Source organism: Procambarus clarkii, chromosome 90 (genome assembly GCF_040958095.1).
Source record: "Procambarus clarkii isolate CNS0578487 chromosome 90, FALCON_Pclarkii_2.0, whole genome shotgun sequence".
NCBI classification, from domain to species: domain Eukaryota; kingdom Metazoa; phylum Arthropoda; class Malacostraca; order Decapoda; family Cambaridae; genus Procambarus; species Procambarus clarkii.
This window is the reverse complement of record NC_091239.1, coordinates 15,329,827-15,335,545: the sequence shown is the minus strand read 5'-3', so window position 1 is coordinate 15,335,545 and position 5,719 is coordinate 15,329,827. Positions and strand designations below refer to the sequence as shown.

General features: G+C 39.8%; 1 long non-coding RNA gene across 3 annotated transcripts; it reads right to left on the bottom strand.

The window, feature by feature from the left end:
• Window positions 1-247: 247 nt before the first annotated feature.
• LOC123746601 (uncharacterized) lies at window positions 248-5,058 on the bottom strand. Of its 3 annotated transcripts, XR_011225888.1 has the most exons (5): window positions 4,885-5,058; window positions 4,552-4,740; window positions 2,100-2,232; window positions 1,431-1,532; window positions 248-876 (listed from the first exon to the last, which is right to left on the bottom strand). It is a non-coding gene; the product is annotated as an uncharacterized lncRNA (long non-coding RNA). The 3 variants fall into 3 exon arrangements; XR_011225889.1 differs by having other exon boundaries at window positions 4,539-5,058; XR_011225887.1 differs by having other exon boundaries at window positions 4,552-5,058.
• Between the last annotated feature and the right edge of the window lie 661 nt (window positions 5,059-5,719).

Here is a 5,719-nt window from a genome sequence, read left to right as displayed (position 1 = left end):
CACCACGACCAGACACAAATATCAACACAGGAAAGGGTGCGAGTCCACACCACTGGCCTCACCAAAATCCGCAACAGATAAACAAAGCGACGACGAACGGTTCCAAAACACGCTCTCGGGTGTTTGTCACAACAACACCCGAGACCGGTCAGTTCACAAACAACCACCAAAGCCTCTGCCAAGGCGTCCAGGAGGTGCTTAACATCAGTAAGGAAAACAGGGACATTTCCAGAGAGATAAATGGAACACACTGTATAACATTTACCAACAAACAACACTGCCATCAGAACAATGCATAGGGGACGAAACAACTAGGGGGACGAACGAAATAACAGCAGTACAGTTATGGCCACCACCAAAAGCGGTAAAGGCAGCAGCAGGAGCATAAGGCTGTAAAACGACAGAGGACTGACCTACAGAGCATCACACTCCGGCAGCTGCACACCAAGCCCCCTCACGGTGACAAGCAACACAGTGAGGGGGTTTCACAACAAACACATTTTGGCCCATCTATCATCGGAACACTGTTTCAGGACATACTACTTAAGGCCAAAACAAATACATTCTTCTCGCTCACGACTACATTATGATCTCAACATTAAATGCATCTCTAACACACTCCGCTTCCACCTAACAAATGAAATTTAAACTTTCATTTCACATTCATCTTTACTAGTGTACACATTATTCATTCAGGACCAAATTTCTCTAATGTAACTTCATATCTTCGCAATTCTCAACTCCTTTCACTTCTTCACGGTGTGGGTCGCGTCATCCTTGTCTTCAACACTTCTTGCACATCAGCCTCTGCTTCCCTTGTACGTCAAAGTCCGCTGGGTACGATTTCCTCTACCAATAAACCATGATCTCCACAATCTAAAAAACAACAATTGCCTATATATTTGGTTGGTATATATTTGGTTATTATTCTATCATTCAAAAACCTATCGATTATAATATTTAGGTTCCAATTATATATATTCTACAAATACCCAACCTTAACCTTGTTTTCTTTTTTACACTAAAGGATCAACGACATTAACGTCTGCTTTAAATTTATATCAATATTAACTTCATTATTTATCTCACTTTTATCATATTACATTTATATACCTACTTTCTTCCATACACTCCATATTTCATATTAACTTTATTCCCTACAACTATGTATTCATTTATGATTCCCAAATTGTCCATTATTTGCGGCACAACTATTCACTTACCATTCACACATCTACTGACATCTATGATCAGAGTAACGACGCGTCTTTACCCCAGCCCCCCCCCCAAACAACATTTCATGGATTTCACTTTCAATTATTTATACTAAACTTTAATAAATAAACATACTGCATATCTAACCATCAAACTATATGCTCAACGACTGTGCACTACAATAAACATTTACATCATATTTTATTCTTTCGTACCTTGTATGGAACACGTCAACTTCCACCTTCAACACTTGCAGGTCTCTCCCGAAAGTACCTACACACCATGTTGTCCACGTCTCGGGTACTCAAGCCTCTCGCCTGCGAAACGACATTATAGGATAACAATGTTCATAATGATAAATACAAACACTCATTATCACCATTATTATATCAAATACACCAACATTTCTATAAACTACACAGGGGGAGGTGGGGTAGGGGGAGGTGGGGTGGGGAACATACCATAATGCACAGGAACGCCTGAAGGAAACTATCCAATGGGACATTCATAACGATGTAACAAACATCCATGTCCACCTACCTCACACGATGTCTCCCTCTTGCCATCTAACCATCTCTTGTCAGCCAACTGTGTGAGCGCCTCCACCTATATTTCACCATCTATGCCTCTAGAGCAATACCGTCTACCATTCGCATACACACACTTCAAGGCTTCAACACTTTTCAACTATAATATCAATATTTGTTCCGTCTACTCATTCTGGGTCTCATCACCTATAATGCTCAAACTACACAACATGCGTACAACACGTTTTATATTTACAACACGTGGTGATTTAAGTGTTATGTACTACCTAACAATTGTTAGAGGGGGGGGGGGGGGGGGCGGGGGAGATTTTAAGATATTTAAATTAACAGACTCGCCTCAAGGTCACGCCCTATTCCATTACTCTCGACCCTGCCGTTCCTCGTCCTTTCAACCCCTCCCGGTGTCGCCACAAATAGATACTTCATCGTTCTCTTCCGCAAACCCAAAACCTCTCCAAACGCTCACCTCCTGCATATCAATAATATCGATCAACTTATCAGAACAAACATTTCCTATTATGCCCTACAACCATCTATGAACAATGACGAAAATGTAATGATTTTCGATTTGAGAGAGAAAATGGTTTAACAATCATTCTATATTTCAACCTCTAACATTTCAAATCGAAATTGTTAGTGTTAATAAGTTGGTACACGAGAAAACAATACATAGCAACACATGTTCCACCTCCGACGAGTGCTACTTTCCTATAACTTACCATGACAACCCCCCCCCCCCCCCAAACAATAATTTATACAAAATATACATTAGTCACCCTTTTTCTTATACTGTACACACATTTCCAGTGCTAAGCGCTACTTTTTTTATTATTCCACTTTAGTCATCCCGCAAAATTACCATCCCCCTCACCGTCTCATTTCGTATCTTACAGTCCTGGCTACAAAACATTAACTCATCAATAACTACCACTAATAGTACCTATATCGCCACACATTAACCGACAACTTTCCACCCACACACATCCCGTCCAAGTACACATTTCTCAATTAACACCAATAGACTTATTGATACACACGACAACCAACACCCGTCCAACAATACCTGAAACTCAAGTTAAACAAACTTACATTTCCAAATGACGAACAAACCCGACATGTTCCTTTCAATTCTGCCTATACTATTACAACACGCGCTATCCCTCATTACACAATTAAAAACACATCAATATCCCTTCCCACACCCCCCCCCCCTGTACCATCGCCACCCACCTACATATTATTGAATAATTACTGCCACGAGTAAATTTGAGTGGAAATGTGAGGCTTAAGTGACCGTAACATTTACATTCCATCCATATCATTGAGAATAATTCAAACATTCATTTTACGACCTATTATTGAAGTCACGCTTATTTTATGCACTATCATTAACATTATAAACCTATTTACTTACAATAAGCAACGGAATATTTTTACTTACTAGCAGCTCTACGTCAAACAACCTACACCTCAATATGTCTACGTCAAGCCAACGGATTTTCAACTCCACCCCCCCCCCCTTTTCATACATTAACAATTATGTACTCAAGTGGTCTGGTGACCTAAGTGGCAATTAAATGATTAGGAAGAGGGGGGGGGGAGGGGGAACAGCACTACAAATCCATTTTAAAGAAACAACGCGCGAACTGAGGCCAAAGCCTACCCACACTTATTCAGTATTCTTAACGTTTCTGGAAGTCATCCTACACCCAAAATATAGTAAACTTTTAGTTGATAATTGTGATTCTTACACCACTTTTAAAGTGTTCACTCTTTACTTTTACATTAAAACACCAATATCTGGGCGCTTATAGGCTGTAGTCCTCAAACTGACACTTGTTTCGCCACATAAATGTCCAACTCTGGTAGTCCACAACCCACACACTTATCTATTGCATGCCGCATATCTACGTCCACCACGCCCTATCTTCATCACCTACATTTATTTACCTAGACATCGAGTGGGTGCCGCTTCAATATACACGACTCCGTTAGGCCCGGTACACTGGCCTTAGTGGCCACGTAAAGTGAGTACTTAAACACCTGTGTAAGCTGGGGTTCAACACTTTACGTACTTCCATTACGAGGCTAACGTTACCAAGTAACAGTCATTACTTTGTTTACTTGCAGCAAATTCTCACGCCAACATGCTACACTTCATTACATGTTTAATTTCACGTCATCGTTGACAAAAGTAACCAATTATTATATCCCAACAAATACCAAACTTACGATGTTACTTAAACTTCATTATTAAATCTTTCATAACGTCAACATTATTTAATTCTAACCTACCTTCCTGTCACATAACTTCCAAAACACATTCTAGTTGAATAACTACTGTACGCCGCATCAACGTGACGTTCAAATCCCCACACATTTATAAACACCCCCACCTTTACACTGTAGTAAAGTGACCGAACCTACAACCTATCCCCACGAACATTCTATAAGACTACGCCGACACTCACTGACAACTCTTCACGAACACGTAACTTGAAGCGTCTCTGGCAGGGACCCCCTTATCAATATCAATTATTCAATCATCCCTATATCATACCTGTACTTTCACTATACTATTTTCATGTACCTCATTTCAAATTACACTTCTAAACACTCGTCAAACCTCCATAGTCAAAGCGTTTTGCAGCTGTTACCTCTGGCATTGACACCCTCGGAGCAGCTAATACTATTAACCACTTCACTCACTTTAGCCTATCTTAATCAAATATTACCATGCCTATAACTTAAACTAGGTATTCATTAACTACTTGCCTTAAACTCTCACCTCCATATCGGCTAACTCGAGTAGCACATCTGCCAACAACTTCTGCTCGCCACTGTCTGACTTCAATCATCGCTCAACCACTGGTTCCATCACAATGGGGGTGTCTCTGCCACATTCCTAACTCGCCACTCTCCTCATTTCACGCGATGCCTCATCTTCCAACCATTGCCTCGTTCAATAACAATACCGCTGAAATAAATCAAATTACAATTCAATAAATTTATAAATATATATAAATACTGATTAGGGATCAGGAATAACATTATCTGCCTATATATATAGACTCCCACAAGAGGGTATATATACGGCAGCAGTAAACTATATATTTTTGACCCTATGTATTGGCGTTTTGCGGGTGTACAATATGAGTGTAAGCTAGGGGATCTGTCAGCCCTAGCGACCCCAAAGGGTAACGGGGTACCAGCTCAGAGTAACATCACGCCCTAACACTAACTTGTACACCACAACTATGCCAATACTGGGGTCAAAATAACGTTCCGTCGAGCCTCACCCACCAAGTCGACTCAACAGCCAATCACCTTTCGATTTTTCACTTGACGTCACATTCTCGCAAGCTCTACTCTCATTGGTCCGCTACACCTAATTGCATACTCTAGTCATTCACGACAATTATATATTGCAACTCAAATATATACACCCATAAGTATACCCAATGTATGAGAAACATACATATAACACATCTATGAGAAACAATGTTTGACTTTACACTTACAAATGATGACTTTGGATTACTTATTATTATTTAAGTATTATTTTAATGATTAAATATTAACAATACTTATTCAAGCTACAAGTACAGTACAACAAAGTACAATACACTTCCGTACGGTACCATACATTACACTACTATACATTACAGTACTGTAGAATATACTTCCGTACGCTACAATACAGTACTATACATTACATTAAAGTACAGTACCGTACCATACACAACACCCAACGGCACACTACTGTACAGTACAATAGACAACCCTACAGTACCCTACAGTAAAGTGGAGTACAGTACCGTACACTACAGTACATTAATGTACGGTACACTACAGTAAAATATAATACACTACAGTAAAGTACTCTACAATATACAAGAGTACACTACGATATAGTACAATACAGTTCACCACAAAACACTACCGTACACTATAAT